General features: G+C 42.4%; 1 protein-coding gene across 2 annotated transcripts in view; it reads right to left on the bottom strand.

Annotated features, from left to right (window-relative positions):
• The window catches only part of cadm1a (cell adhesion molecule 1a), a 288,068-nt gene that overhangs the window by 152,720 nt on the left and 109,903 nt on the right, over nucleotides 1-25,445 (bottom strand). The gene's annotated exons all lie outside the window — the stretch shown is intronic.

The raw sequence follows: 25,445 nt of genomic DNA, 5'->3' as shown, positions 1-25,445 counted from the left end.
GTCGCGAGCCAATCGCAGGACACATGGAGACAGACAACAGTCAAACTCACAATGACACCAAGGGGCAATTTCGAGTCTCCAATGAATCCAAGCATGATTTTAGAAACTGGGAGGAAACCGGAGCGCCAGGAGAAAAGCTACACAGGCGCGGGGAGAACATACAAACTCCACGCAGGCGGGGGCAGGATTTGAACCCCGGTTTGCCGCCTGAAAAAAAGTCACCGTTTAATCACGAAACTTTTCAACGACATAGCTGTGGTGGCCTGAAATGTTTCCTGGTTTTCATCTAACAGAAAGATCAAGTCGAACAGAAGATGGAATTCAGTTGCGAGAACAAGCAGCAGCTTCGCACTTCCTACTCAGCTACGTGTTAGAATGAAGCAGCGCTAAGTGACTCATGGCAACGCAACGCCTCGGTCAGTTCAGCGTGTCCGTCGAAAAGTTTAAACATATTTTCCCTTGCCAGTTCTCATTTGCTCCTATGGAAATCTTAATGTTTTTTTTGGCATCCGAAAACGACTCCCTTCCTCAAAGGCTTGAGGGAATTGTTCCTACTCCTGTGAAATGCAAAGTTTTCATCCTTTTTCCTGGGTGTATTTTCTTCCTTTTCCACCCACCGAGCTAGCTTGCACAAGCGCATCAATACACCTACAGGCAAGGACGCTTAATGAAATGTTTTCCATGATCTCCAAAATGCGTTCCACAGCAGGGGGGATTATTACACCAGGGGTGTGTCCCCCCGCTGCCAACTTCTCGCGAAGAGCGCAAAATGAGTCTTGTGTTTCCTTTTTATCGTACATAACCAGATTGGCAATCGTGCAGGCATCGCTGATCCGCGATACAGATGCTGCTCCGGCTAACTTTGGGGAACGGGGGGGGGTTGTCACATGAAATAAACATGCACGTGAATAAAAATAACATTCCAACGTGCGATGAAAACGGAGCCCGTTCAGGAGGAGCAGCTCTGAATAGCGTGAGGAAGAAGTTTAACTCTTGGGATCCTTGCCAAATAATCATGTCAGATGAGAAAAACAATTGAAAAAAATGAGATAATTGCCTTTCAAAGAGTCAATAATTACAGGCAATAGAGATCAAATGTAATGGATCAGACATACCCAACAGTAGTCCGGAGATTGTGACATTTGGACAAAGACCAACGTTTTCGTGAAAATGACTTCTGCCGTATACAAAAGTCAGAAATTGAACTGACACCATCATTAGGCCTGCTTCTGAGGTTTCAAGATAACCGCTAAATTCTAACCACGAGACGTTTCAGACGAGTTGCAGCACAAACAATTCGGAATTCTGGGCCAAAACATCAAGGAAAATATGATCTAAACCGGTTACTTCCAACTTTTATAAGCCAAGGCACATATTTTAAAAGTAATAAACCCCACGGCACACAAACAAAAGTAAATGTCACCAAAAATGGATTGATTAATTACTGTATGTACTTCCTGCCATCTAATCGAAGAGGATTCTTTTTGTTCTGTCTGTCATTGTGCCTCACTGGCATAAATAGATGAAGAAAGATACATTATTTCTTTTTTTTTAGCAATTACATCAAATTGGATAACTTCCCAAAGCTCACCTGAAGAGCGCTCACGGCACACTAATGTACCCCGACACACTGTTTGGGAATCACTGATCCAAACGTAGAACAGAAGTACATAAATGTTAAAAAAATAATTTGCCAACACGATGATTTGGGCCAAACCTACTTAGATTTTACTTGGTGGCTCCCTTCATTTGCGAGTCACATACTGTAATTCCCGGCCTACAGAGCGCACCTGGTTATAAGCCTCACCCAGTCCATCTGGAAAGGAAATACCTTTTGGTACATACATACACCGCAGCTGTGTAAAAGCCGTAATTCCCACATTGAAATATTGATTATACTTATATATTTACAAATAAAGATGTTACACAGAGAGTTTAACACTAGCGCCATCATGCTAACGCCAAGGCTAGCTCCGCGTGCACTAACAGGGCCAGTTAAAAAAAAAAAAAACATACTGGTAAAAATCACAGAGACTCGGCAGTAACACGCTAGCGCAGCGCTAACAGGGCCGGACTGGTAAAATTCACTTCCTCGGCACATATATTCCACCGGTCTCACTGTTACCTTGCCCCCTTTCGGTCGTTAGAAGAAAATGCACAAACTAGCCGCATCACCGCATAAACCGCAGGGTTGAAAGCGTGTGAAAAAAGTCACGTCTTATAGGCTGGAAATTACGGTACTTTTGCAAAAGAAATTGCATTGCTAATTTATAAAATAACTCCCAATATAAAAGTAAAAAAAAAAAAATCTTTTAGTTGTTACATAGTCTGTAATTAATAATTATTATTTTAATTGCAGAAAACTGTTTTGAAATGTAAACAAGTCGGTGGGCGACCTGTGTCTTGAAGAAGATTGTGCTTATCCTTACAGGTTCCACTGTATCTGGGGCCCTATAATAAAGTATGAACTGGGGGAAGGAAAAAAAAAAAACATCTAGTAAGAATGTTATTTTTTGCAAGCTTCGACTTTTTTCCACTTCCCTGACACAAGATTCACCGCTCACCTATTCTTGTTTCCTCGGCGGCGCCTGACACAGGCGGCCAGTCAAGCCAGCGAGGTTATAAAGGCGGCGTAGGCAGCGGCGGTGTTGGCGGAGCCGGTGTGGAAAGAGGAAGAGGAGGTGCAGGGTGGCCAGAGGATTTGGTCGGGAGGAAAAACAGCTGGGAATTGAAAGTTCAGCCAAGTGCGAATGTGGTTTCGGCATCATCTGAGGATTTCCATTATACTGCGCTACTTTAAGCCGGGCCAACCAAGCATGGAGGAACGTCTGGCTGGGGAGGAGACAGGTGGCGGTGGTGGTGGTGGTTGGTGAGGGGGGCGGGGGCTGCTCACAGGTAGTTCAAGCTCAGCTTGGTTTTCCGAGCTTCCATTCTTTTTTTTTTTTTTTTTTTTATTGGGACACCGACTACACTCGGATGCCTCGATTGTAGATACAATCAGACCTACACTATATTCCGTGTGACCTCCATCTTAAGGTTTACAGTCATGCCGGCATTTCTTTTCCTTTTTTTGTGTTTTGCACTGTGCGGTTTCAGCGGCCTCATGTCAACTCACTTCCCAATAAAGCAGCGCTTTGTCAGGAAAGGAGGCTCGATACATTTATTTTCATAATGAGTTGACATTTTCTGTCAAACTGATCAGAAAATCAAGAGATTTACATGTATATTTTAATATATTAAAAAATTGAACACAAACAGTGGACCAACAGATAGAAATGCCATATAATCATATTTATAGGTGTATTTCCTTGCAAAAAAAAAAAAAAAAGACAAATATAACTGCAGCTGACTAAGGAGTCTCCACTGCTTGCATATAGCGCCATTTCTGCGTTATGCTGCCCCCAGGTGGCCAGGGCGTGCACACAAGAAGGAGCTGAACAATTTAAGTTGAATTCTTCACATTCCATTCAGCTATGATACATTTTATAAACCCGTCATAGAATGTGATTCTCAAAAATTTAAGAAAAGCCTGACACAAACTTGACGGCTGATGAAATCTTTCCCCATATTGCCCCATTTATATAGTCAACATTAATTAACGATGCGGTAATAAGCCGCAAAATATGTCGACTAACAGTAGGCTTTCGGTGGGGTTCATTTAAGGGGGCTGTCACGCACGCAGATGCAACTTTACTGGGACTGTAAAATGTGGAAGGGCTCGACGGGCAGAGCACAAAGCGGGCCATACTGATTCTTTAACCCTTTTTCATACTCTTTTAGTAAAACTTAAAGCAATTATCTTTTCACAGGCAGAGGTTGTCTCTCCGGAAAAATCTATACTCATTGTTTCTTTGGACTCCTTTGAGAAGAGGATAAATGAAGTCGCATTGCCAAGGAATTAATCCATCCGCCGCTTGATTTCTTTAAGTCTCATTATGATGCCAATGTGAAGACAATAGTCTAAGAAGACTTGGCGGTTCCTACTCAGCCAGAATGTCTGATATTTTATTAAAATATCCACGGGCAAATGCTGTTTCATTTGTGGGGTGGCAGATTGGATGAAGTCACCATTACTGAAATGAATTGGAAGTCAGTGAAAGACCGGAGACACAGTGGTGCTAAAAAGGTGGAACGTACTGAAGTCTCTTATCTTCTTTTTCTTTCGGCTTGTCCTGTTAGGGGTCGCCACAGCGTGCCATCGTTTTCCATCTAAGCCTATCTCGTGCATCCTCCTGTCTAACCCCAACTGTCCTCGTGTTACGATTGGGATGGTCAGAGCCTTCTGTTCAAGCTGCTACCAGCTTGAAGACCGGAAGCGATGTATAAAATAATCAAATCAAATTTGTGGTGGATTGGGCAGCACAGTGGTGCAAAGTCAACTGGATAGTGTCCAGCTCACCCAGAACCCTAATGTGAAAAAGCACTGTAGAAAATGGATTCGATTTGATGTTAAAAATGAGGCACACAAGGTACATTACCGATCCATTAAGTCAAGAGAGGCGGGGAAAAAAAGTTCTGGTTGAAAGATCATAAACGCTTCATTATAGAGCCATTAGTATCCACAGTGGGTACAAAGAAGTTCGGGGGGGTTTGTTTATGCTTGTTTTTCCTCATTAAAATAGATCGAGGTGGCACCTTTGTTTCGCTGTTCCATGATGGACATCATCCTCTTTTCTTTCTTAACGACACCACGACAGGAAGCCTTGGAGGGGCTGGGACGCATGTGGGGATTAAGATAATGCGATCTCCTTGGCACGGAGGCTGCACTTGCCTAATTACCGTCCATGTTTGGCCATCTCTCATTTCGAGACAGTAGGCCGAGGTGACAACAACTATTTGTCGAGATGAGCCCAGGGCAGAGAGGCTAAAGACAAGGTGTGGATGGTGGAAGGCGGGAGCAGATGGGGCGGCGTCAGAGAGCCCCGAGACGGAGCGCGCCCTCATCCATCACGCCGATCGGACGCCGTGACCAAAACATGCGGCGTGTCATGCCGAGCAAATTATAGCAACAGCTAGCGTCAAAAATGAACCAGCCACTCGGGACTAACGTCTGCAAAAGACATACTAATAGCGTGTGCAAGGACGACTGATAGTATTGATCCCGCGCATACTTCATCCATCATCCGCAAGAGTTATTTGTACATTCCAATTTTCAGTGTACGCGTAAACAACTTGCCACGGAAAAGTCAAAGCTTACAGTGGAGGTTTGTCCTGAAGATCTGTCTGTTGAATGTCAAAATTAATGAACACAACGCTTCGGCGTCAGAATGCTATCCGTTTTATTTAGTGTTTCGCTGCACTACGACGGCGGATAAGGTGGATATTAACCCAGCCAATCGCAGGGTAACATGTGGTATGGGAAAAACAACCGTTTACACTTACGTTAGATACTCCCATATTCACAGCCACCACCATGAACTGAACTTCCTGTTCAATTGGCAGTCTCTTTCCTCACGCAGACAAATTCACCGGTTCATGTTCACGTCTGTCACACAGACAATGCGACAATAAAGTCTCAAAAACAAATTGCTTTAGACCACCTTCAATGCAGAGTGAATTTCTGACACCTGGCTTGTTCACAACGCTAATCTGTTTTTCAGCGTCTCAGTTTCAGGGGATTTGGGCTGGCGCGGCTGCTTTAAAGCGCCTCGTCGTCGCCGCGTAGAAAAACGCCACCACAACCAGATCGCTTTGAGCGGATATATTTTTGTGGCTCAAACGTGTTGCCATAAAAAAAGTTGCTGGATGACGCAGCATTCGTATTTTCAGGATGTATAAGTGGTACTTGATTGACAGTTGAGAAGGGTGGTATGGTTTCGATCGAGAGACAAAATGGCTTGATTGGTCACCATTTTGAAGTCTTACATCTGTGACATTTTTAACTCTTCAAAGCTAGGACTGTTGACAACTTTCAAAGTCATTTACTTTCACTCTGCAGGGACTAAGGGGAAGAAAAACTCAATTTTAGAATATATAACATAACTTGTTTTGTGTCAGTTTTTATTTGTTTTTGTTTGGGTTCTGAATACATGTTTAACTTTAGGTTCTTTGGTACGTGGTCCAAATTAGACTCTTGGAATGAAAGAGTTTAGGGATCTTTAACATTAGACACTCCTCTAGGGCAATGAACTTTGTCGAACTCTGCATATTCTTCTCACGGACTAATTATGTATTTGATTACCGGAGATTCCTGCCACCAAAACACACAAATATCGCATTAAAAGGTTCCGAAAACAGCTTAAACTTCACCTCTGCGGTTGCTTTCTTTGAATGCCGGGCTGTGGGAAGTTTGGCTTTTGTTTAGTGTAACTGTGAGCGGAATCCAATCCAATCCTGCATAGGAAACAGACGCAAACATCAAGGGAGTCCCACCAGTGAACCTCCAGCTTTTTTCTTTTGCTGGCTTTTCGAGTGGGCCCCGTCGAATCCCTGCCGGGGATGATGGGGATTAGGTGGAAAAACTGTCTGAGAATAACAAAATAAACAGTGAAAGCAATGACAAGAGGCTAAACAAGGGCGCTAGACATCGCTACATTGTTCATCAAGGTGATAAGCAGAAACTCCAAAAGGACCTTGACAGAAGATGGAAAGCTCCGCAGCGAGGCGGCCATTCAAAAAGTTTACTACTCAAGAAACTAACTTGCGCTGTTTTCTTCTTTTTTTCGACACAACAGTAATATCATTTCCATACAATCCGCTCGCCAAGTGTCGCGGAAAAGAGGGCCAGGAGCCTCAAAGAAAATTAGGTGCATAATGCAGCAATTCGTTTCTCATTTCTTCCCCCAAATATATCGGACAAGGCCAACGGAATGGTAATAGACTTGATGTCTCCATCCACCCATTCGCATTCATTTGTTATTTATTCATGAGAAAGTAAGCGGGCTCCGCCGTCTAATGTAGTTTAGATCGTTGGTTCTCGCATGCAATTCGGATTCCAGCGTCATTTCTGTTGGGAAAAAATTCCCTGGCCTTTTTTTTTTTTTATTTTATTATTTAATTTTTTTTCATACCATGCCTCCAGATATAACTTCACTCAAATGTGCAGGGTCGGGAAACATGAGAAAATGATTTGAGGAAGCAGGAAATACAGCCAGTGTCTCCAAAAAGATGACTAAGGTTGCATCGCTTCTTTTTTTTTTTTTCCCAACAAGAAAAGACAATAAGATGGCAGTAAGTTTAATTTAACTTTCAAACTTTTTTCCACATTTAAGTAGACATCCCACTGAATATTGATTTTCTCTCTCTTTCTTTTTTTAACATCATGTTTCTTTCAAATTTTTCTGCTTTTGTAGTTCACTTTTAACCGTTCCAGCGAAGTGGAACAAATCGAGCCAAGGTTTTTCGGACAAGACACAGATGAATTTTCAAAAGGTTTTCTGCAAGGGATGTTTTAAATTCCAGAACGATCCCACTGTCTTGCTTGTGCAGGAACATACAGTAGGAGAGTGAAAAACACAGTTCACCTTCATAAAAAGTGTTTTATCTTGGATGCGATGATGAAGCGATCGAGTCAAAGATCAGACCTAGAACTAACCCTCAACAGAACTATATCATTCTGTCATCTCGCAATCCTCCCCCCCTCTACCAAATCCTCTGTGTTTACTTAACCTTTAGGAAGTCCTCATTAGCCAGCTCACTCCGGAGAGCCTATTGGCTTGTCAGGGGGGAGATAAATTAACAGACGGTGCATTGATTTGACTTTGCCTTAAGCCGGGATCACGCTAGCCGGTCAGTGTGCGCATGGTAATTTGTTTATCTGGATGATGCGAGTGTTTTTAAGTGCTTCGCCGGGAGAGATCATCCTCGACTCCAAGTGAAGGAATAAGCGTCCGGTGGAAAAGAAGCAACTTCCCTCAAGGAAAATAAGTAATAATGGATGATGCTGACTTACTTTGAGCAAAGAAACGGGGATGCAAAAGAGAGTTGTTCAAGACCAGTAACGTCCATCCATCCATTTTCAACAGACCCTGTCCTCATTAAGGTGGCGCGCTGCAGCCGATCCCCGCTGACTTCGGGTGAGAGACAGTGTAGACTCTGGACTGTCCAGTTGGTAATTCGCATGGTACCTTCTGAATTTCATACCCAATTTTGAGGGCCAAAAATACCATGTAAAAAAAAAAAGACAGTCTTTTGCTCGGTCTCGGGAGCAAATATTGACATACAAGTGCCAGACAGTGGAAGCCAATCAATTCGGAGGGTTCACACTCACGCTGACCAAAAAAATGTAAGGGCTTTTTAGGGGCATTCTTAGGGGCCGACACGAAAAATGTAGGCCCATCGTGGCAAATCAAGAATAAGGGAAAAAAAAGACTCACCCAATGGGGCCATCAACCATTATTGGTTCATCAAAGGTTCCAGTCCCTCAGTACCTGTCAGAGTGATCACCTGTCGCCCCTTGTGGTAGTTCTCATTGATATGACAGTGGTAGTTTTTAGCAATGTCACTGTCTGGACACATGACTGCAAACACTTTTGAATTATTTTCACAAGATTTGTAGCTGTAATGGCTGCAGATCACTTTTAAAGTCCACACGATCTCTACCTTTAACGAGTCCGTTTTCGCGTATTGAACTACGTTCATAGAGCCTGACTTCTGGCTGGTTGAAGTCGATGACTGGACAATTGTAGGTGCGCATGCACTGCCAGTACTGGTGCTTGGTTGATCCCTACTACTGCCTGAAGTTGTTGCTTCACTATCTTGATATTTTGACAGAAACAGATTCATACAAACAGAAGATGTGACAGTCTTCGCCAAATCAGCGTGTCTCCTGTTTTTCTGCTGCGACTCCAGTGCTTTGACGCCCATCTTTCCAAGCTGGTAACTGTGTTTGCACAGATGACAGTAGAACATGTGCCGATCTTTTGGATCTCGACAAACCCAGCTCCCAAACTTTTTATTTTCAACCTAAGCATCTTGAAAAATGTACTTCCCCAAGTATTCTTATTGGATCGATCAAAGAACTACGCTACGAAGACGAAGTGAAATGCCTTCTCACAAAAACAAACAATGGAATATCAACGACAAGATGGCGACTATGAGAAAAAAGTTGTCAAAACAGACTGACTTCCCTTGGCAATTTCTGGCTTTTTTGGACGCCAGAAGGATCTCTGTTTTTTTAAAATAAAAGATGAATTTTTTTAGGGAGAATTTTGGCGGTAGAGATCCTGCCTTTGATTTTTTTTTTTTATTTTAAGGCCTTTTTATGGGCTTGACCGGTTTTCTGTGAATTTTAAGGACTTTTAGGGGCCCCTAAATGGACCCTCAGAAATTTGGGCATTTTTAGGGACTTTTAGGGCCGCGTATGAACCCTGATTCGTGCCACAAAACACAGCAGTTTATTGGCAATCTCAGTTCAAGTTTGCGGTCATATCTAAACAAAAAACAATCATGATTACTCACTGTGTAATTCAAGACAAACAGAACTTTGCCTTGGGAATGCCCACACGTTTAATCCGTGCATGCATTGAAAAACTGAACCAAGCATCCAATGAAAGACTGAATAATAACCGAATAACTCTAAGCAACAAATACTTGAATACCAACAGAAGCAGTATAACTCACAGGCATACATTCTTCATCCTATGCAAAGAACAGCTGATTTTATTGTTGTACTGAGAAGCGACAGAGGAGTCTCCAGTACAGTATATGTGAATGGCTGCCTTGTATTCTATATCTCTATAGTTGGGTTGGGTTTTGAGTTGAGAGGTTAGGATTAGGGTTAGGGGTTACGGTTCTACTGCAACTACTGCAGCAGACTGATTCCAAGTCCAAGCCATTGCTGCAATAACGGAATCTCATTTTTGGAGTCCGAGGTCTCTGGTCAAAACTGACAAAGGCCCACAGCGGCGAAGGCTGACTCTTTACACGGAGACAGGGGAACGAGGCAAACGGGCCGGGTAGGGCCTGACCGAGGGCGAGACATCAAATCTATAGTAGGAGGAGATGTGTCAGAGCACAATAGAATGAGGAAAACAAGGCAAAGAGTTGATGGGAAATGGGAGCACCAAGGGGCTGAAAGGAAAAATAAGAAAATCAATGGAAAGATAAATGATTCAGTGACTCTTGGTGGGAACCAGAGAGGTGAAGCCAAGTGCTAAAGTCTGCTGCTAATCAAGACTACAACAGGTTTTTTTTCTTGCTCCTCGGAGCTTGCATGGCAACTGTAGAGGAAACATTGGAGTGTTGGCTTCCCCTGGGGGAAGATACCTCTGGGATTAAAGTGCAATGACCCCGGTTTTCAGTCAAGCTGGCTAAAAGTACTCGCCACCCGATAAAAAAGGGAACATAAAGCTCTCAAGCGAGCTACGGTAGGAAAATGATGTGACTGCTTGGAAATGAGTGTGTTAGAAATACACCAATCATCTTGGAAGTCACGGAGGTGTGGGCTGACCAGGGAGGCCGCGTGGCGGTGGGCCGGGTACACACAACCTAGATTCTGTGGTCAATGTTCATGCTGAGGTTTTTCGGTCTCACACTGAATAAGAAACACCTGCGGCCCAAACAAGCGAACGCACAGTAGGCAAACTTTGGAACAACACAGGATGCTAGAAGGTCTACAGCACCACTTATCCGCACCACACTTTCTAGACTCCTTTTTGTCTTTTTTGTTTTTCAGCCTCTCGCCACGTATCGCAGACCACAATAGTCTAACCTTAAGAGTACATCAGAATGTATCAAGGTCATCAATTACACAGTGACTCCCTGGGGACATCCGAGATGTAGCGTGAAAGTACATTTTTTTTTTTTTTTTTTTTTTTTTTAGGGTTAGGGTTAAGAATCTTAAGGGGCTCCTCCTGCAGTTGTTCAAAACTAGCGATAGGCATGGTAAATCCATGACTTGGTCCATATATTTTTTTTAATAAAACATTTATCTACGTCCCAGGGCCTAAAAGCTTGACATCCTGACTGAAGTGAGCTTGTCAAAAAGATCAATTTTAAGGACAAAAGAGAGGGACCTGCTGTTTGTCTGATTGTGCTTGAAAAAGTCTTATTTGGTGTTCATGGAAGTCCAGGGAAATGAGTCTGATTGAGAGTTTCAGCTGACAGGAAGTGCAATAGGTCTTTTTATCGTGGGAATTGATACCAAAGAAGTCAAATGTCTTGGACATCTTCCATTCTTATACAGTATGGACATACTTGGAAATGCCACACCCAAAATTGGCGCCCCTTGAGAAGGAGGTTTAGGTTCAGTTATGCGTTGTACCCACCCGGCGCGTTTTGGGTGTTTCATGCTGTGTGATTACATACAGTGCAAAGTCAATGCAGTTCGTGCAGATAGATTCAAATCCGTGCGCGACGGTGCGAATGACGCGGAACAGAAATTCGCCTTCTTCGCCCGAACACTCAAAGCTGGGACAGCTGAAGTTGTCGGGGAAGTAATGATGTCGGAGCCCCGCCCCTTTCCGAACTTACAGCGCTGATGAAGCGAGTTCACTTGCCATGTGTCCAAACGTGATACACGGGGAAAATGAAGCGAGGTACATGTGTCAAATTGATCTTTTGTATTTGATGGGTTAGGAACATTAGACTGATGGTGTGTCTTCAATATTTTATAGGCTGCTAGTAAGTCCGTCTTAATACATGGAAAGGTTGTGATCACCTGTAATTGTGTCATGCTACAATGTTGAAATTTCCTTTCTGCCCACCTTTTGATCGACCTTTTTATGTTGCTTTCAAGAACACGTTTGTGTCGACACGTTTCCATTTCCATTCATTTATACTACACTGCGATAAATCAGCCATGTAAAAGAATGTTGTACCCGATTGCATGATTCAACAACAGATGATGGTCTGTCTCCCGACTCTGCCAGCGAATGTTTTTTTTTCCCCTGCTTCAATAAATTAATTACGCTTCCTGAATTACTTCATATCAATGGACTCGCCATGACAACACTTGTCTCCTTCGAGAAGCCAAATGCTTATCCTATTTCATCTGACACGTTGACAGGTTCAGGATGTGCACGCCCCAAATACACCGGCACGAAAATAAAAAAAAAGAAAAAGGCGGAGCCTGGGGGCTAATGCTTCACCCTGTCAATGAGTGTGAAGTATTCACGCCATGAGGGACTGTTATGGAAATTGTATTTTATTTTCCTGAGAAGGAAAACAGCGTCAGTCATTTCTGTTGTTTGATGAGGCCCGGAAGTAATGCCGTAGTGTTACGCGTGACACGGTGCAAAAACTCGTTCCCTAACCACACCAGATATCCTCGTCGCATACCAGAACATCTTACTTGTTATCAACACGCGGATGCATAAAATTTACCATTTACTGCTTTTTACCACTCAAATTTCCATTGGAATCCCATCTTGTTTATTTCATTCCAAATAATCATATCATCATCATAATGATCAGCTTTGTGGAAATTACATTTTCACAAAACACAACTGTCGTGGTTGGTGTTTTAGTTTCTTGAGTGGTACCTCGCCCCCCCTGCCCTCCCGCAACTTGCATCATCCACGGCTTGCCTTGCCTTCCTCATCTTCTCAATGGCCGCTGTGAAACAACGGACCGACCCGAACCAGGACCCAGCGGGAAGAACACAGCGTCAGGCTCCGTTAGGGGCTTCTCGGCAGCTGCGCCGGACTCCCTTCTCGGAGGCGGGTCGACCGGCGGCCGCCACCTGTCCATTATTGCCCGGCCCTTGCTTCGCCATCGGAATTGTCATCACAGACGTTCGCCTGAATGGGCCACCTAAAGACCCCGGTGCTTGGCATACTGGCCGACTTCCTGAACTGCTCTGCCAAACCGCCTCACTTTAGGTGGCCTGAACGGAACCAGACTGATCCTGACAGGCGGATCTGTGCACTCCTCCCGCCCTGCGTTTGTGACTTATGTGGGAGGTAAAGCATATAATAAAAACATACAATAAAAAAAAATGAAATAAAATGTGTTTGAGTGATTGGAACGCATTAAGATTTCCATCCATTTCAACGGGGAGAGTTGATTTGAGCTACATTGTAGGCAAAAGACAAATTAAACTGAATTCAGGGAATTAGTGTAGTGGTAGAAAATAAATACAAATGGAACAACAACAATAAAAGACTATAATGACTGAAATTTCAAGTGAGTTGATTATTTTTTTAACAAACTAATAAATACTGCTGATTATTCTATTTCATTTAATAAAAAAACTAAGTACTGCTGGTAATTGTATCTCATTTAAAGGCAAATCCCATTGTGACCGTTTTAAAATGCACTGTGATGCCTTTGTGAAATTCAAATCATCATCATATTTTAATGTTTAAAGGCATTTTGTATACATTTTTTAATTCACTATCTCGGCTAAAATTATCAAAAAAAATATTTACCTGAACAAATAAGTGGGATGTTTAAAAAAAAAAAGTGATAATTAACATTAAAATAAAAACAACCTAAAATATTGATTCAATGTCAAATTTTAAAAAATTTAAACCAAATACAACAATATATTTCCTGTCAAGTTTCTAGAATTTAATACTAAAGTCATAATTCCTTCCACTTTGTAAAGAATGGAGATTTTTACATTTATAGTTTGATATATTTCTTCAACCTCCATTTTTAAGTGATGGTTTAGTCTCACGTTTTTTTAAGAATTATTTTTATAAAAAAAAAAATAAGATGTTTAAAATGTGGATTTTCTTTGAGGCACGGCAATCGTTCTATGGAGAACAGCTACCAATCTTACCGACATCAATAGAAAACTAATAAATGGTCCATCTACAGTAGATTTGTCCGCTTCGTGATATCGTCTTTGAAGCGCCAGTGAAAGCAGAAACTATAAATGTGTAATAGATGTAAAAACCTGACGTTGTTGCACAACCGGAGCTCACGTTGTGCGTTTCCACCACATGATCGGTGACATTTATAAAGCCAATGAAAAGAGCAATGAATCCTGCAAGGATTTGTAGTCGGGCTCTTGTTAATTGTGCCGTGGAGGGTACACTTTATAGATTCGTTCAAGGAGACAGGAATAAAAGTCACCGGTTTGCCCGTCAAAGATGACAAGAACAAAAGTAACTCATCGGGAAAAATAAAAGTGGTGTTTCGCGGCTTTAATAGGAGTTTTTTTTTATCAGGTCCGTGCAGTCAATCTGCGCTTAATTGTTTGGGACACCCGTGAGCCAATTATGATCAGGAGATGATTATGCGATGATTTCAAATCTGTTTTGCTTAGGATAATGACCTGAGCGGAACAGTACGGCACTCATTGATAAACCCCATCTTTCTTTCTGCATATTTAGGGGAAGGTTTTTTTCCCCCCGTATTGTGACGGGAAATGAATGACAAATATTCATGAAAGCTAAAAATAATAAAAAAAAAAGACAAACAAAAGGAAGCCGACGTGAATCCAGAGTGGCAAAAGCGAAACCTGACGGGAATTAGTAGGCCTCATTATATACACCATAAAGCAGTAAGTAAACAGTGGAAGGGAAACTAATTGTCATTCTACCGGGCAGAGGGAGTCGCGCCAAATTTCTACTGAGCACAATTAATGAAACCACTTAGGACGGAGTCAGATTCCGAGGAAGCGTTGCAATCAATATTCCGGATAACGCCACAAAGGCTCTCCGCCGTGCGGGGGCTCGAGTTTGGATCAACTGGAGAACGGGAAGGTTGCAGCAGATAAACACGAAGCTTTCGAGCCACCATGAAATGCGATAATATTGTTTGGCTGGGCGGGTACACTGGAACTGTTTGATTTGAACATTCTAAGGTGGAAACGGAGACAAAATATCTTGGGGGGTCGGGGGGAATGCCTCGAAAGTCATGGAAGTACAGGGGGATCGTGACAATCTAGCAAAAACCGTGGATGACTTGCGCTCAGTCGGCATCTAAAGTCGGGATTCCAATCCAGGGGCGTGCGAAATAACATTTCACGAGGTGCGAAAATAGATTTTAGTCACAGCCAATACCTTAAGTCGCATCTCGTTATATGAGAAAAGCCCATGTATGAACCATTCCGCCGAATTGCCTCACTAGGAAACAAAATGCTGCAATCCGTGATAGATTTAACTGTAAAATAAATGTTTTTACTCAGCAAAGTTTCCTGCACATTTTTCACATTGTATTTAATCAAAACAATTCAGAAGATTTATTCAAATTACCTACAGAACTGGGACAATAGGATTTGTTTCCTGTTCCCAGTCCCTAAAATTAGACTTCACCACAAATAATAATCACAACAATAATCCATCCGTTTTCTGAGCCACTTATCCTCACGAGGGACACGGGACTACTGTAGCCAATCTCAGCTGTCAACGGGCAGGAGGCCGGGTACACCCTAAACTGCTTGCCAGCCAATCGCAGGGCACCTGGACACAGTCAACATTCCCACTCGCAATCTCACCTAGGGGCAATTCAAAATCTCCAATCAATGCATGTCTTTGAGATGTGGGAGGAAATCGGAGTGCCTGGAGAAAACCCACGCAGGCACGGGGAGAACATGCGAACTCCACATAGGCGGGGCCGGGATTTGAAACTCCGAGGTCAACGATCTAACCAGATGTGCCACCGTGCCACTCATAATAATAATAATAATAACAATATAAAATCTTCTTCTTCTTTTCCTTCAGCTTGTCCGGTTAGGGGTCGACATCTTGGACCAACGCATATCTGTTTGGCACAGTTTTACGCCGGATGCCCTTCCTGACGCAACCCCTCTGCATCTAGCCGGGGAGAGAAGCTTACAGGACCTGGAATTCCCAGGCAGTCTCCCACCCAAGTACTAACCGGGGCCAAATCCGCTTAGCTTCCGAGATCTGACGTTCTCATGACCGTAAGCTAACAATATAAAATAATAAGTTTTATTCGGTTTTCGACATACCTGAAACTAACTAAAATAATGCAATGACACTTAGTCTCCTGAGGGGTCCAGGTGTGACTTTGCTAACATTATCATTCAGGGCTAACAGACTCCATAAAAATGAGCCCACAAACAGACCACTCTCACCATATCCTCTTCGCTGTGATGCAGAAGATGCACTAAACAATTTCCAATGCGCTGAAACGTTACACATGTAGCGCCTCGCTAGTATAAAATACTTCGACGAGGTAGCCACCTGAGTTCTTTTGTTACTCCAAAGTACGAAACTAATAAATTAACTCAAAGTTAATTACTCTAAATGTCTATTATAATTTTAGTCTGTACTTGTGCATTTAATTCTCTATCAAAAGTCTCTGAAATAATATTTCCCCTTATGAGTTAATATTATCCTAATTTAAATAATCAAGCTACCAAATAACTGTCTTGCAGATAGTCAAATAATAAACCTGGTTATGTAAAAAAAAGTGTGAACATTTAATAACAAAATAAAGGATGGAAAAATCAAACATGTATACACAACAGTCAAATAAACAAAGTCAATTTAACAGATACACAATGCACACATGCTCAGGGCCCAAACAAATATGAATATAGCTGGTAGGCAAACAAAATTCAAACCCCAATGTCACTGCGGTGCTTCCCAAGGCAGGAGTGAAGAAAGGTGAAGGTGGTTTTTCCCTCTGTCTGGCGTCTTCACGGTCCTTGTCCTTTTTCCTTCCTTAAAGTCCAAACACAGCCTCGCTAGCTTTGTTAGCTCGACGTTGGCGCCATTGTCCTCTCCTTCGTGGTCCAATACACAGGCCTGGCTAGCTAGCGTTAGCTGTTTGCTAGCGCCCAAGCCAAGTCCCATGCATGCACTTAGCCCATGTGGTAGCGGCTAACTGCACCACTTTACGGCGTTATTCGAGTAGTCCACTCAAACGAGACACTACCCCAGTTGAACTTTCAACAGTCCTTGTCGAACACGTCGATCAACCACCGTTCACTTTCTTTGTCCTTGCGTTGCCCTCCGACCACCACTCGTCCCTTTCCCTCCGTCTAGCCTTTTTTTTCTCGCTCTCTTTTTCCCGCGTCTCCTCAACACGTCACTTCCTGTCCTTCTTAAACAATGGTTACAATAATAAAATAAAAGTATTTCTTTTTCACAAATGAATCAAACTATTCCACCACATTGCATAAAGAAAACCTATAACCTAATTGCGACTCTATTGTTCTGAAATTTTACCTGTGCCAACGTTTAACCGGGTTACACCTAGTAACCTAGTCACAAATGTGCTCGTCTCGAATGTAAACATTTGCTCCTCCGCTAGCAACCCCAACAGTCTACAGCTGCTATCGGTTAAATTGCTACGGTTGGATAGCTCCGCCAAATCCACTGATCAGGCACATTTGCAAAAGACAAAAAATAATTACAGGCACACTTGTCGCCAGTAGCCAACAAGCACGCCCCTAAAATCAGTGACGAAAAATTACGGCTGGCTGGAGAAGGTGAGCGGGAGTGTTGGAAGTGCTGAAATCGGTAACCCAGATGATGAGAGACAGAAGGAGAGAGAGAGAGAGAGAGAGAGAGAGAGAGAGGAGAGAGAGAGAGGGGGGGGGGGGACTTTAAAGGGAATCCGCAAATGAAGTCGAACATGACTGAACACACCAATTCTCGAGACAGGCGACATTAAAACTACACAGCGTGGGTTCTTACGGAGGAAAGCCGACATCATTACGTTCCCTGCAGGTTGAACTTAAACGAAAGGGGGAAACTCTCCAGAGAGCAAAAGGGTTGCAAATGTATGAATTACCTTTTCTTTTTTAATCATCCTGTTTTACTTTGGATTTGCATATTGATAGTGAAACTATCTTCGCCATCTATTGATCTATAAGTCTATTTGAAGAGCTTTTAAACTAAGAGAGAGATGATTTCTCAAGGGTAGCAAAGGTAAGCAGAGATCCGGAAATAAAAGGGAAGAAAGATTTCGGTTCGTCTTTCTTCCACTTCCAATTAATCTGCTTCAGTTCAAGAATTGTACTTCGTGTTTGTGTTGCATCTTGCTGCTCTTCATTAGACAATAAATGAGCCTCTAATATTGCCAGAAAATTATTGCTGGATTGGAAAGAGTCGGAGGAGAAAGGGTGGGGGGTGAGCATGGGCTCCTTGTGCACAGGACAGGACCGCCCCGCCCCTCAACGCCGCGTTATTAAGACACTTGAGAACAGATTTTTAATTCACAACAAGCAGCAGATTGGCAAATATAATTTGTAAATCTTTGTCAATAATGAGGCTTTAAACTCTCAGCTGATAGTTACTGGTGGCTAAAAACATTGACATTGTATGCATTAAAGAGTAAACATTTCCAGTTTTAGGTCAAATAAGATTATCAAAATTATGAATATTTGCTAAATGCCAGAATAATGAGAGGACTTTTGATTGGACAAAATATATATTCTAAATCTATATCATAGAGGCCCCTGGAGCGCCACTGTTTTGAGCCACGGCTGTACATGCTCTGTATTTAAGACAACAAAATAGTTAGCTATGTTAATGCTAATGCTAATATTAACATAATCAACAACAGGTAACAATTAGCGTCTATTGAGGTGGTGTGATCACCCTTTAGGGAACAGATATTTGAACGCAAATGGTGCAACACGATCATATATTCTTTATCCTCTGCAGAGAACAACTTATATTACTAATGAGTGTGCCGAGATGTCTATTCGTGTGTCTGGGCACGCACAGCGGAAAATGAACCACAATGGGCCTTTTAATGAATGATAAACTGAATATTTTGAATTCTACTTAATGATGTCATTACTGTATGTTTTTTGTAACGGATAATATTGTCATGAAAAATTAAATGACGACAGTGTCTGGTGCATGCTCAAGAAACAAAACTTGTCTCATGGCGCTAGCTTTTCTATGACAACTGACAGAAAAATGTTTTTTTTGCATTTTAATTCGAGTAAAGGCCTGAGCACCGAAAAAAAAAAAAAAACTTGAAACAGTGGATGTGGTCCAAAACTTGATTTTAATATTTCCCGCAAGACTCCGTAATCTCAACTCCACAAAACCTCTCGCCGGATTCCAAAAGCCGCATTGTTGACAGGCAACGTGTTTACCTCGCAATCTCCCGCAGGAAATCGAGTTGTGAAGTCCTCGACTCCGGCAGCACATTAGGGCTTGCTTGCGCCTTCCCCCGCAGCAACCGCGAGCAACAAGGCGAGCGCAGCCACTCCTTTTTGATGGTTTCTCGGCAGACGAGATGAGCCAAATTGGACGAAATCACAAGAGTCTCACTCCCGCTCAAGACGCGTTTCTTATCTGTTTCTGCCACAGGCGCTTAAAAAGGACACATTAACTTTCACCCGCTAGACTGTCACGGCGGAGGGTAAAACAACGAATTCATGAATTCAGATAGTCACCTTGTTACCTCCGTGAGGAAATGTTTGCCACTTCTGGAATTTTTCTGCTTCTCCCACACCCCTTTTACGGGGGAATCAATGCCTCACGTAATCAAACATAACAGAATTGGTTAAGAAAGTGGTCGCCAGCCTTGGCATCTTCCTCCCTCAGTTATCACTTCGCCTCGCAAACATTCCCCATTTGCGCTTTTGAGTGTTTTGGCCACAAAATGATATTTTTACATCACGTTACTTTTCAATGGTTGTCTGGACTAGTGAAAACACAGAAGCAACAGTCAGATCCACTGATGCCATTGTTCATCTTAATGGCATAAAAATACACATTAAAACACAAACTTTCGCATTCATTAGGTTCATTTTGGAGGCTTACAGATGCTTCGTTTATTTCAACAGAGTAAGAAGGCTCAGCTATATTTTTTTGAAGGTGTGAAAATACAGGTTGTCCCAAATGCCGCGACCTCCTTTTTTTGTATTTCGTTTCAGGTACCACTCGGACCGATGCGAGGCCATCAGCATTTGACAGCTTAGGCTTTGCACTTTTTTGGAAGCATATCATTCCCTTGTCCACGGTTCGCCGGTTGACAATGGAGAAGCGTTGCTAAAAATTGCTACCTGGCAAGAGGTTTTTCTGTCCCCGACCGCAACAACAACAATGTAGACGTCCAGGTAATGAGCTAACTTCAATATAGGCTTTCCACGATCACCTCTTAGCACTCACATGGGTCTTCTGAGAACAAGAGAAGGGGCCAAATGAATCACATTCTGAAGCAATTTTGGGCGATTTTGAAGGCTCAAAAAAAGGAAGCCTTGACGGGCGAGTACAAAGACTAGCATTCATAATTAGATATTTGTTTGTGCCGTCTCCCAGGAAGTCAGCAAGAAACCTCGGGATGGAGCCACAAAACACCGTGGACCACCAAGTGAGATGTTTCTGGAATGTGGTTGACGGTCAACATCAGAAATATTGTTTTTTTTAGTTGTTGTTGTAGCACTTACTGGGAAAACACTCCGCGATTTCCTTCATTTAGCAGGAGGCAGATGTTACGGAGACACTAATCATATCTGGAAGGACCACCTCCGAGACAAAATGATCCGCTTGATGGACAGACGCCAAGCCCAAATGCCCGCAGCCCACCATTAATAGGATTCCTTCCTGATTCAGGAGAAAACAAATGCTTTATATTTGCAAGACAGGATGACAATTGAAGCCTTCATCCCGGGATGACAGACTTTAAAAGTGAGGACCTGTTGAGATCATTGAGCAATGACAAGATAATGAACGCAATCCCCTGACAACGAGTAAATGCATTTAAAGGATCCCGAGATAACACCGGCAATATTTACAATTATTAATGTAGAATGATAAACTGGTATAATAAATTCATAACATCAATCTGTGATAGAACACAATTTAGAACTCTAAGTCATGTTTTGTCGTCATGAAGCTTTTGTTCACCAAACATATATCCCAATATTTTTTTTGCTTCGCTTTACTCCTCTGTCTGCTGCCAGGTTGGCGTTGCAAATGATAATCTATTCGCACTTAACTTACCTGGTTTGTGAAAGATTGAAATCAAAACCAGAATGCATATAAAGCTTTGACATGGTTTGGGACATGTCCCGAATCAGTCATCCTCGGGGGTAACGGACCAAAAAATGTGTTTGCGTTAGGATTATTGGTCCCAAAGAGGTTAGAGAAACTCTGCACTAAAGGACACTCCCGTTAGTCAATGAATCAATCGATCTCAAAATGGACTCCGGCCCGACAAATCCAAATTCCAGTTCTAGCAGAAAGCCTTCCCAGAAAAAAGCAACAAAAGGAAGGCCAATAACTTGCATCTCCCAACACATTTATTAATCTAGAGTCGGAGCGAGGCAGGCCTTTTATTGCTCCAGATCCACACTCAACGCCGGAGTCGGACAGAGGCACTTAGGCGTGCTCTATACACTGGTACGCATACCGGTCAATGTCGGGGATAGAAAAAACAAAACAAACAAAAAAAAAAAACAGGCACTCGCGTCCCCTCGGAGTCAGCGAGAGGCCAACTTTCCAAGACAAGTTTCCTTGGTAACAAAGCTGTTGAGCCTTGAAGCCCTCGCAAGTGCATTCCCATTTGCACAAAAAAAAAAATAAAAATAAAAAAAAAATGGCGAGGCTACAGGATTTGGCTTGACAGTGTGTAGTCACGGGGGGGGCTGTTGGGTACATGAAGCAGTTTTGACAGATCAGCGGATGAGCGATAAAAAGGCGGGATGCTTGTCGATCTTGCTTTATAAGAACACCGTCTGAAAACGACGTATTCATCCTCCGGCGAAACAGGAGCTCCCGTATGTGTTTTTATTGTGAAACCCAAGCTGCAAATCTTTCAGCTTGTGATTGACTGAAGTATGAAACAAACAAAAAAAAAAAACATTTCAGTTGTGTCATACGTCCACTCAGAATCATTTGACGTAATTATGCTCCTTTCCCACTGGGCGGAGCTAGCTTCAAAATGTATTTTGAGTTTTTGTCGTTGGTTGTGATGTCTACAGGGACGCGATGTCAAGCGATAATGGGATGATATTAACAAATGGGAAATATGGTTGTCCTTGGCAGTACGACTTTCTATTTGCCAAGCAACAAGTGACGAGTGTTTCTGAAAATGTCCCCGTGAGCAAGTAATTCGCATTTGTGACAGACTGCAAGGTACAGGGTTCATACACTGCCAGAGAATCAAAATTCCAATTCCAAGTATTAAATACAAAATTCCACGATTAATATTGGATTGACTGATTGTGGTAGAGAGCAATATTTCAGCTGTATGATTGTGTGTTTTCACTTAAATATTAAGTGCCAAAGCTCATCAATGTAGTAGGCGCGTCATAATGACTGTGAAATTTATGCTTATTAAAAATATAAACTATAATTACATGTTGAACATATATTTTCATCTAAGGTTAATGTTGCCTATATTTAAAATACAGAATTAGGTATTTATGCATTGGTTGTGCCAAGGTGGGATTTTACCATTATACACCATCTCATCCTGTACTTTCTAACTTTCTACTTTGGCTTCAGACCAGACCTCTTTTACTCAAAAAAAAAAAAAAAAAAAGAAAACCTTATCCAGTTGCACCATTTTTCTTCCATTATTAAAATAACACAACATTCATTAAAGCAACAGCACTTTTTTTTTTTTTTTAACTTTTACCATTATTATCGAGCATAAACACAAGTAGCATGTCTAACTCTTTGCTCTACGCTGCCCAGACTGTGTGGGTGGATGGTGTTTGTAAATATGAGTATACCACTTTAAGAGCCGAAAGTGGGCGGCGCCAGGTAAACTATCAGCAGAGTGGGTGCTCCTGTGTTGGGGAGGGGGGAGGGAGTCAGGCTGTGGTTCACTGCTGGATTGGTTTTCATGTTCACTGAGAATGTCTACGTATTTCTACTCGTAACAAATTTTACGCGCGTGATTTTTCGTGCTCGACTGTGCAAATTTGAGAGTGCGATCGCAGTCAAATCACAGTGACTGAAAATTCCATGACATTACCTGACCGAAGCTAAATATTTTTTTATTTACCAGACATTCCAAGACCTGTAAAAGGCAACGTTTCTTTCCGTGATATTCCAGAAATTCCCTGACCCGTACGAACCCTGAAGGTAACAGTCGGATTAATCTATATTATACGACAGCCATACAGAGTTTCTTTGCCTGTGACTTTGTCGGTAGGGTAGGTCAAGAACTGTCATTTTCAAGCAAGGGTTCAACAACACAGTTCGAAAGCCAAACTGTGAACTGTTCTGTTGGCTGCACAGATTAGCAGTAGCTAAGAGCAAAATACAAACAACGCCATCGTTTTATTGATGGGAATTGTTTGGAATTGTTATTTGGGAACTGTATTAAATACAAAAAAATATATATCAAAAATTCATCTCCTTTAAAGGAGGCTGAGCTGGAGCGATTTGCTGCCGTAGAACGCGTAGGAGCACAATGTAACTGCAAGCCTTCAATAAACTGCTGATAAGGACCACTACTGACTACTTAAACAAAACAAAAAAAAAAAAAGCAGCTCTGCTGACGTGGCACGATGAGCTGCCTATAGAGGTTACCAACTAAACACACTCGAGCAACTGTTGGCTTCATTCAATTTCCGAGAGCGAGCTGCTCTGTGCTCTTAAGTGACTTTCCAGTGTTCACCCCCCCCCCATCCTCCCCGCTAGCGAGAGCAAGAGTACCAACACGGCCTCACACTTCAGGAGGTTGGCCGCCCCGCGAGGCCACTAATGTTGTCTTTCCTAATCAAGATGTTCGAGAAAGAGCGGGGCGAAAAGGAAACACTGCGAAAATGAAGCCGTCTCGTGTCACTCCCCCCGGGCTGCACAACGCAAGCCAAGCGTGGAAGAAATCACGAGGCGGAGTGTTAATGAAAGAGGCAGGCCTGACGACACGACATTGAGGCAAGGGCTATGAAAACCCACAGTGGATGACAAGGTTCGAGGTAAAAGGCTGACAAGGGGCTTTGATGGGCTTTCACGTACATTCATCGTACATCGAGCCTTCTATCATAGTCTTCTGAGAATCATAATGACAATCATTCAGGGGTATGGAAATGCCAGAGACGACGGCGGTCAGTTTTTCACGTTTTTCCAGTTTTGGCTTCCCTTCCATATTGCGGGATCATAGCTTGTTGTCATAATTATTCTCAGATTCAATTACTATTAAAGGCAATTATAAGTATCGATTTGGGGCTATGCACAGCAGGACTCACCGCTTCTTCCTGCAGGGGTCTCACGTCTTAAAAAATATAACCTTAGGGAACCAAATTACTGACCTTTTATTTATTTTTTTTTCATCTTCCAGAAAACAGTTGTCATTTAATTCCAGTATAATTGAGCTAGCTGGGAACTATTGACGCCATAAAAGGGCAACAGAGAAAATGAACACAATTATCTTATTACAGAATACATCTTCAATACCGCTCAGCCACAATGCGTCTTATTAACCTCTTTGCCTTATGGGAGCAAGCGTTTCCAAAGTCGAGGTGGCATTTTAAAAAGGACTGGCACGTGTGGAGCAATAATTTAAAGTACACACGAGCGAGCACCGAGAGACGCTACTTTGACACTGTGTACGCCATCGTCGGGATTGACGTGTAGGAGGACGCGTGACATCGTAATTCCACTGAGCTTGACGTCGGCGAGGTAACTAAAAACGGGAGCCCTCGTACGTCGGCCGCGGAATTCAGAGGAGGCTTGGAAGCGAAGACCTTTTCTAATCGGGGTCCTTGTTACTTGAAACGTAATCCGCGTTGCATTCGGGGGTTGGCAGCGCTTCTGTCAATCCGAAGCAGATAGCGGAAAGCAACCCGACATTCTTTCTGACGCTGGCGTAGGCTAATCTGTATCAGGGAAATGAATCATTAAGTCTCAAATACTAAGGCTTAAATGCATGTAGAGCATCGAGTTCAAAGACCAAACAGAAGGACCCAATTTGAGTGTGGTCCAAATATTCCAACATCAAAGACCATCGCTTTCTCCCTTTCTTTTTTTGGGACTTTTGTGTCTTTTCGTGGAAGCAGCCTTGAGAGAAGATGGATGTAGTTTGTTGCATAAAAGTTTGGAAAGCTGGGGAAAGGGCACAAGTAACCACACCTGACCTGAACTTGGAATAAAAGGTATTTTTTACTTTACTTCAAAATAATTGATATTAACTGAGTGATTGGTTGCTTTTCAGTAATATAGCAAAACACAATGGGTAGCATGCTAGCAGACAACAGCTAGCGATCCGCTTTACTGTCAAACAGAACAGATCAATTAGCCAATCCCTAAATAATCACCTTACCGTCTGAAATATAAATTACAGCTGTTTTTTCCATCTCCCTGGGAAGCAATTCACCTCGAGTAACATCATCTTTTCCACTGACACGTTGTTGATTAAAACTCCGGTGGTAGAGAAGGTGCCTAAAATCATCCTACAACTCATTTCCTTAATTTTCTCAATCACTTTGCCTTGGTCCAATGACCCAAAGGATTTGGTTTGTGGTGTTATCTATTCACTGGCAGTTCACGTTGTCCGAATACTTTTATATGCTGTCACCTGAGATTTTGTTGGTTTGAACATTTTATTGAACTTATTAACAGGGGTTATCTTTTAGACAGGCATAACCATTAGGAATGTTTAATTAAATTGATATTGTTCTCTCTTTTTTTTTTATGACACCTTTGATTAGCTTCAGCCAAAAA

The sequence above is a fragment of the Syngnathoides biaculeatus genome, chromosome 18 (genome assembly GCF_019802595.1).
Source record: "Syngnathoides biaculeatus isolate LvHL_M chromosome 18, ASM1980259v1, whole genome shotgun sequence".
Classification (NCBI taxonomy): domain Eukaryota; kingdom Metazoa; phylum Chordata; class Actinopteri; order Syngnathiformes; family Syngnathidae; genus Syngnathoides; species Syngnathoides biaculeatus.
This window is presented reverse-complemented; position numbering and strand designations above follow the sequence as displayed.